General features: G+C 36.5%; 1 pseudogene; it reads right to left on the bottom strand.

Annotated features, from left to right (window-relative positions):
• Positions 1 to 7,473: 7,473 nt before the first annotated feature.
• On the bottom strand, positions 7,474 to 8,004 carry LOC102850644 (annotated as a pseudogene).
• Positions 8,005 to 9,241: the final 1,237 nt, after the last annotated feature.

The following is a 9,241-nucleotide window of genomic DNA, read 5'->3' on the forward strand; positions in this document are numbered from 1 at the left end:
CTTCCTTATCCTTTGTGATGGTTTTTGCATTGAAATCTATTTTATCAGAGATTAATATTGCTACTCCTGCTTTTTTCTGTTTGACATTTGCTTGGTATATTTTTTCCCCCATCCTTTTCTTGTTAGTCTTTCTTTATCTTTATTTTTCAGGTGTGTCTCTTGTAGAAAGCATATTGATGACTTTTTTTAATCCAATCTGCTACTCTTTTTCTCTTCAGTGGTGCATTCAAACCATTCACATTCAGTGTGATTATAAGAGGCAAGGTTTTATTGCTATCATTTTGTTGAGTTCTTTTGGTCTTGTTGCTAATTACTTTGTTCCATCCTGCTTTCTGTGGCACCTCTGTAAGGAGGGCGTCTCTCAGAGTTTCTTGCAACACTAATTTTGTTTTTACAAACTCCCTTAGATTCTGGGAATATCCTGATCTCTCCTTCATATTTGATGGACAATTTTGTTGGGTACAATATTCTTGGTTGACAATTGTGTTCTTTGAGTATTTGTTATGTGTCATTTCACTGTCTTCTTGCTTGCATGGCTTCTGCCAAGAAATGACACTTAATCTGATTTGCTCTCCCTTACTCTTCGTTTCTCTCTCTCTGCTTTCAGAATTCTCTTCTTATCTTTGATTCTGGCAAATTTGACTATGATATGCCTTGTTGGTTTTGTTTTAGGGTCTCTTCTATTTGGTGTTCACTCAGCTTCTTGAGTATATATTCACTCATTCTTCATTATGCCTGGAAAGTTTTCTTCTATTAATTCTTCCACAATTTTTTCAGTGCCTTTACTTGCTTCTTCCTATTCTGGGATTCAAATTATGTGCATGTTATTTCTCTTGAAGGTGTCCCACTTTATTATTAGGTTTTCTCCTTTTTCTTTCCTTTTTGATTCTGCTTTTTGTTCTAGAATATCAGTGGTGACAATTCTGTCTTTTATTTCACTTGTTCTGTGTTCCATCTCTTCAATCATGTTCATGTGTTCCTCCATCTTATTGACAACTTGGTCCTCATATTTTGCATTGTGGTTTCTTGTTTCTTCCAGAGCCTCTAAAGCCTCATTTGTTTTCTCTGCATTGTTTTGGATTGGTTTTTTTTAAGCTTCTCCTGGTTTCTGCTTGCAGTGTCCTGTAATTCTTCACCTCTCTTCACCCATTGAAAATATTCAATCATTGTTCCTTTAAATTCTGTGCCAGAAATTTGCATGAGACTTTCTTGCTTCAGGAAAGTCATTGACATTTTGTCACTTTGTGGGGGTGACGTCTTGTTTTGGGCTTGTGTAGGGAGTGAGGTAGTCTGCTTCTTATGTGATATTGCTGTAGTAGAGTTTTTCACACCTAAGGCAATAGCAGGTTCTTGATCTGACATCACTGTTACAGAGGAAGGTGGGGCATCTACCCTGCTTGGGTTTCTCTCTGAACTTCTAACTCAAGGGAAGATTTGCTTCAGTTCAGGAGAGAAAAGGACTGGAAATTGGCAGCTTCCTATGTCAAACAATGGTGTGCTCCAGGTTAAAGGCATTTAATTGACTAGGCATGAGAAAATACAAGTAGAGCATGGAAACCTAAGGTGGGTGTTTGGGGAGATGCTTGCAGGGCAGACGTTCATGAAGACCTGAATGGAAAACCAGGAAGCCTTGGTTTTCCCTTTGAGGACTGCATCTCCTGACTAACTCGAGCTCCAGCTGTCCCGCTCCCTTCTACTCGAGCTCAAGGGGTCCTACATGGTCTAGCCAAACAGCAATGATCCCCATAAAGTACCTAGTTATTAGCCATCCATAGCATCTGGCAATGCATCAGCTGCTGTTGATGTGGTGGCTGCTGCTGCTGTTGTTTTCTGATTTTAAATCATACTCTGTTTCCTTGTTCTCTTTTGATGACTGCTTCCTGGTCCAAGCATAGATTTCACATTAGCACAATCAAGTGTTTTTGGATTTCCAGCCTTCTCGATGTTAGCCACAATTTGTTATGATTCACACATTCAAATGTCTTTGCATAATCAATGAACTACATTCCTCTTGAACTCTTTGCTTTCAGCCAAGATACATCTGTCATTGGCTATAATATACCTATTGTCACAGCCACTTTTATACTTTTCTAAATTGTGAATATAGTGAAAGTTAATAGAGGACTCATATTCCTATTCATTCATTCATTGTTACACATTTACCTCCCTGCTCACCCACCCCCAGTTCACTTTTCTCTTTTTAAAAAATTCTTTCATTGTTATACAATACCCACCCCTAGTCCATTTTACTATGTAGCTCTTATTCTGCACTGTTGTCATGTAAATAATACCTAATCTCATATATTCCTTTTAAGCAGTTCTATTCCTCATCTCTTTCAATGCAGTGTACATTATTTATCCCCTCTTAGTTTTCCCCAAACTCCAATGTCTGTTCTGGTTTATAAGAGTGGCATTATACACTATTTAGTTTTTTGTGACTGAGATATTTCACTCAGCATAATGTCCACCAGGGTCACCCATTTTGTATAGTATTTCATGAATTCCTTGTTTTTCAGTGCTATATAGTATTCCAGGAGAACAATAAAGATGCATACTTTCCCATATATTTTCTTCTATATACAGAACAGGTCATTCAGGAGGGAGGGTGGGTTTTATGAGGAAGAATGTAGCGTCAGAATTGGAGAAAGACTCATCAACAATCTGCATTATTGGAATGGCATAGCCTTGATGCTGCAATTGCAGAGGACCTGAAATGTTTGGTGCAGAAGATCAGGGACTCGAGTCTTCAATATAGATTGAAGTCCAACATCAAGAAATCAAAGATTCCCACCACTAGGCCAACTGGCAGCATCATCAGATAGAGAAAAGCATGAGGTGGTTAACAGTTTCAGCTTACTTGTTTCCACAATCAACACTCTTCTCAGGTGGGATGTTAAAGGGTCTCACAATTTGGTGGGGGCAAAGGGTTGAGGAAAGGAAATGGGAAAGATCCAGAAGAGACCTGAAATGATGGGGTAGTGGTGGGCATAGTTCAATGGTGACTAATTATATAAAATACAAAATATGGGGAGATTGTATGAAACACAATGTGAATAAAGTAAAGTGTGAACAACAACAACAACCCCAACCCCCCGCAAAACCCAACAAACCAAAAAACACAATTTGTTGACTCTTCCTCAAATTCTGATTGGAGCATTCTTCTTCATAAAGTCCAGCAACTTAAATGATTTGTTCAGCATATAGATTGAAAAGATATGCAGAAATAATACATTCCTGATGCATTCTTTTCTTGATTTTGAACCATTTAGTGTTCCCTTACTCTGTTAGAACAACAGCTTCCTTTTCTATATAGATGTTTTGCTTGAGCACAATCAAGTTTTCTGGGATTCCCATTCTCTCAGCAAAAGCCACAATTTGTTGTGATCCATGAAGTCAAATACATTTGCACAGTCAATGAAACACAAATCAACATCCTTTTAGTATTCTCTACTTTTAGCCATGATTCATGTGATATCAGCAATGATATCTTTAGTGCCATGGCCTCTTCTAAATTCAGCTTGTATTTTTATAATCTTCAGATTTTGCTTTCATGTGCTATTAGCATTGTTATTCTCTAGGATCATCTTTTTTTGGGAATGGTAATAAATATGGATCTATTCCAATCAGTTGACCAGACAGCTATACTCCGGATTTCCTGGCAGAAGCTGGTGAATTGCATCTTTTTGCTGAAATATGTCAACTGGAATTCCATCATTTACGGGGTCTTATTTTTTCCATTTCCTTCAGAGTAGCTTAAACATCCTCTTTCATTACTATTAGTTCTTGACCATATCCTGAAAGGGCTCTGTGTCAGCCAATTCTATGTATGCTATCTTCTTTTGATGTTTCATAGATCTTCCAATATATTGAAGTATTTAATATTTAAGTATTGCAACTCACAGCTTGAGTTTGTTCTTCAGTTCTTCCAGTTTAAGAAATGCTGAGTGAATTCTTCATTTATTGCTTTTCTGATTCCAGATATTTGCACATTTTATTATAATACTTTCCTTTGTCTTTGCAAGCTGCCCTTTGAAATCTTCTGTTCAACACTTTTACTTCCTCATTCCTTCTCTTTGTTTTGGCTTCCCAGTGTTCCAGTGCAATATTCAGAGTGTCCTCTGACATCCCTCTTGATACTTTCTTCCTCCTCTGTCTCTGTAATGACCTTTTGCTTTCTTCATGGATGATATCATTGAAATAATCACACAGCTCATATGATCTTTCATTAGTGTTCACGTTCTTAAAAACTATTCTTGAGAAGGTTTTATAAAATTCAGGAAGAATAAACTCAAGGCCATACCTTGGTTTTTGTGGATTACTTTTCATTCTTCTAAGATCAATTTGAACTTCCATATGAGTAGCTAATGGTCTGTTCCACAATCAACCCTGGCCTAGCTTTCACAATTGTTCTAGAGCTTCTTCAACAATTCTTTCCACAGATGTAATCAATCTGATTCCTATGTAGTCCATCAGGTGAATTCCACCTGTATATTTGTCATTTATTTGTATTTTGAATAAATATATCACTGGCTGCACAAAATTATGCCATTCTATCTTCAGCCTCTTTTCTGTTACCAAATCCATATTTTCCCAAGTACTGGTCCTTCTTCTTTGTTCCTAACTTTTGCATTCCAGTCACTAATTATTATTATTAAAGAATTTTGGCTGTATGTTCAATTGATTTCAGCCTGCAAAAGTTGAGATAAATCTTCTATTTCTTCCTCTTTGGCTTTAGTTGTCAGTGCATATATTTGAATGATAGTAGTAGTAACAGGTCTTCCTTGTATGTGTATAGATAGTGTCCTATCTCTCACAATATTGTACTTCAAGATGGATCTCAAAATGGTCTTTTTTGCTAAGATTACAACTCCATTTTCCCTCACTTTTTTTATTCCTTGTAGTCCATGTTATCCATCTCACCTCGTCAATGACTATTATGTCAATATGTATGTGTTCTGTTTCTTTTTTTCCCCCACAATGTCCAATTTCCCTACACTCACACTTCATGCATTTCACATTCCAGTTATTAGTGACTATTTGCTACTATTCCTTTTAAATTTGTCAAGGCTTTGTGCTTTATATATGGTCTATTCTGGAACCTCTTTTAGGCATGCTGGGGGAAAATGTGCATTGAGCTCTTATTGTATTCTGTTGATATTGTATTCTGTTAATATCTAGGAGGTAGAGTTTATTAATTGTGTAGTTTAGTTCTTCTGATTCTTTGTTGAGTTTCTTCTTGTTATCCTGACTTTCACCAACAGTGGTATATTGAAGTCTCCTGCTACTGTTGTGATGTTATCTATTTCTGTCTTCAAGTCTGTCATTATTTGTTTTATGTATTTTGCAGCTCAATCACTTGATGTATAGATATTAAAGTTACGTCCTCTTGCTCTATTGACCCCTTAAGGATGAAATTGTGTCCTTCCTTGTTTCATGTTGGTTTTTATCCTGTCTTTTCCTTGATTGCTATTTGCTTGGGAAACTTTCTTCCACTTTTCTATCTTTAGTTTCTTTTTTGTCTTCTGTAGAAAGCATAGTGATGCATTTTGGTTTGTTGTTGGTTTGCTTTTTAATCCAATCTGTTACTCTTTTTCTCTTGGTGCATTTAAACCAGTGCATTCACATTCAGTGAGATTATAAACTGCCTAAGTTTATTGCTCTCATTTTGTTGGGCTATTTCTGTGTTGTTGTTGATTGCTTTTCTCTATCCACTTTTCTGTATTATTTCTATTTGAAGAATTTATTTTAGTAATTGTTCTTAAGTTGCTGACAATATTATTTTAAAACTATATTAATAGTTTATATAATCATGTACATATTCTAAATCAAAGAATTTAAATAAAATACAGTTTTCTAGAAATTATGAAGACTATATCCTTGCATAAATATGGCCTGATTATTTTATGTATATATTTAATATTTTATCAAATATAGTGGCCTAGTTGTAAGAAATTGCACTGTAAAAACCAAAGGCACTCGGTTCAAATCCACCATCTTCTTAATGTGAGAAGGATGGGAAATCTCCTCTCATGCAATTCTCTGCCTCTAAAAACCCATTTGGAGGTTAGCCATGGGTCGGTTCCTTCTTGATTGTACTTAAAAATAACAGCATATTTCTTATAGGTATATACTTAAAAAGGCTTACTATTTTTAAACCATTAGTCATATCTATGAAAAATAGATTCTTTGAAGTATATAGTATTGAATACATCTTTAATTAGTTTTACCATATTATATATGTTCTTGATTAGAATTCTTGTAACTAAAGTAAAAAAATACTAGAAACATAATTTAGCTGCTCAAGAAAACTTATAAGTTCTGTGAATCGTTTGATTGTGGAATTAATCCTTTAGTAAAATGCTTTTTAGGAAAATTATCTTTTGGCAAACCAGTCCATGAATCAATCAGTTATTTTGACAAATGGACTTTTAGTCAATTGTTCAACTTCATAACTGTCTTAATAGCTCATGAAGCAAATACCTTATTTCTTCCTTGTTCAGATTTTTCTGGATTCCTTATGAACCTCTACTTTAAAGTGTGAATCTTAGAATATAATTTATTCTACCATAAATCTTACTGAAACTTTGTTAATAATTGCACTATTGAATTTTTCATAATATGTTATTATTGATGTCTAGTAGTGCTATTGATTTTCTTATGCTGATGCTGTACCCAGGCAGTCTTTTCAAAGCTATATTTATTTTCTTTGCATTTTCTATGAACATAATTATGTTTTCTGTAAATTAATTTTTTCTTTCTTCTTTATTTTTCCTTCATGATATTAGATATTTTTAGAATCTCTGATAAAATGTTGTATAAGAGGAGTTGCAATGATCATCTATGTCTTACTCTTAGATTTAGCACATATATTATTTTAAAAATTATAATTAACTCCCTTCAAATGAAATTCCATTAAATTTTTTTATCCAATATTTCTACTTTTATTTACAAATATCACATAAATGGATTCTAGTTGAACCTACATGTTTTAAATCCACCGGCTAAAAACATATTAATATTGTAAACATGGCAATATTTAATACAGTATCTAGTCTAAAATATTTTCATGTCATGATCACATTTGTTATAGCTGAAATCAAATTGATACACATTAGAGAATTATCAGCAATGGTTGCTCACTTGACAACTGGGGGGCCAGGGCAGGGGGCAGGCGTGACATTGTATTATCTCAGAAAAATCTTCAAAGTTAAGTTAAAGCTTGTCTTTGATTGACTTGGCGTATCCTCTTTTTTCCCCCCATATCCACAAACTAAAGATTGACACAGGAAATAGCTAGAGCCCCTTCTAATTTACAGGACTTTAAAAAATCAGTTTAAGATTCCTGGAAAGAGAGTGTCTGTTGTTGAAGACTTTAAAAAAAAAAAAAAAAAAAAAAAAAAAAAAAAAAAAGAAAAATCCTGCTGCAAAATAAACTTAATGGAAGAGGGACTTGTGACTGGAGTCCATTGGCCATTAGTCCTGCTTCGGCGGCAGCTGCCTCTTCCAAGCCTCATTCAAGTAAACTAGCCGTTTGTAGATGACGACAAGGAGGATGAAGTTCAGCACATACGTGGTGACGCAGATAAGGCAGAACTCCTTGAGTACAAAGTACAGAATGTAGGCCAGGTACAGCGAGCCCACGACAGACGCGATGGAGGACGTCATGAGGATCAACGCGGTGACTGCGCAGGCTGTCATGCTAAGTAATAATTGTAGTATATAAAATATAAGTACAAAGACACTGTTTGGCTGGTTTAATACACCATCCTGTCCAAAAATGGAACCCAAAAGGCCAAATCCTCGGCCCCATCTGGAGGCCAGGGCGGCGGAGCACTTCACCCAGGGGTCCAGGTCGCAGAGGGCCCGGTGCTCGGTGTTCCGCTCCTTCTCGCTCTCCACGTGGTAGGCGTAGATGTAGAGCAGGATCCCAGCGGCGGACACTGTTTACCGGGCTGCCCGCTCCCACGGCGGCACCGAAACTCTCAGCAGGACGGGCGCCGCCATCTTCACCCCCCGCCCTCTGCCTCCACCTCTGGCCGCCACCCCTCGGGGCCCGACCCAGCCACCACCGCTGCCGCCGCCCGAAATTTCATTAAATTTTAAGCACTAAAGAAAATGTTAATACAGGTGTTAGATAGTTTCTTTTGCCAGATTAAAAGATTTCTAATTCCACCACAAGATAAAGGTAAATATCTCAATTGAAAAATGGACACAGGATATGAACAGGTACTTCACCAAAGAAGACATTCAGATGGCAAACAAACACATGAAGAAATGTTCAAAATCCCTAGGTCTAAGAGAGATGCAAATAAAAATAATTATGAGATATCATCTCACCCCAGTAAGAATAGCAAAATTTAACAGAACCATCAAATGTCGGCAAGGTTGTGGAGAAACTGGAATCCTTATTCACTGTTGGTGGAAGTGTAAAACGGTTCAACCACTAATGGAAGGCTGTTATGGTGCTTCCTCAAAAAGTTGCAAATAGAAATACCATTTGACCCGCAATTCCACTACTGGGAATTTACCCTAAAGAAACCAGAACTGCCTCCCAAGCAGATATATGCACACTCATGTTTATTGTGGTTTTGTTTGCAATAGCAAAGAGCTGGAAACAACCCAAGTGCCCATCAACAAATGAATGGATAGAGAAGCTCTGGTACATTCACATATTGGATATTTATTATGCAGCATTGAAAAACAAGGAACTCATGAAATATTATGCAAAATGGATGACCCTAGAGGACATTATGCTGAGTAAAATATCTCAGTCACAAAAGGACAAATATTGCATAGGGCCACTGTTGTAAAATGAGACTGACATCGGGGTTGAGGGAAGGCAGAGAAGGAGGGCATGAAGGATGTATACTGCATTGAAACAGATGAGGGAGAGAACTGTTTAAAAGGGCTATGTGATTGGGTATTATTGTCATTACAGGAGTCCAGAATGAAGGTTGTACAGTGGAGTGGACTTGGGGGGAGAGGTTGCATAACTATGAAAGAGTTTTTCTTTTACTTTTCAAGAATATTGAATTAAGGGGAGAGGGGGTGAGCAGAGATAAAAATGCAACAATGAATAACTGGCAACCCTAAGTCTCTGTAAACTTTCGTTAAAATTAATAATAAAAAAATTGTTAATCTTACTGTTATGAGACGATATATCATAGTTGTTTTGATTTGCATCTCTCTTAGAGCTAGGGATTTTGAACATTTCTTCATGTGTTTGTTTGCCATCTGAATG

The sequence above is a fragment of the Elephantulus edwardii genome, unplaced genomic scaffold, assembly GCF_000299155.1.
Source record: "Elephantulus edwardii isolate Elephantulus edwardi_28Jun2011 unplaced genomic scaffold, EleEdw1.0 scaffold00019, whole genome shotgun sequence".
Taxonomy (NCBI): Eukaryota; Metazoa; Chordata; class Mammalia; order Macroscelidea; family Macroscelididae; genus Elephantulus; species Elephantulus edwardii.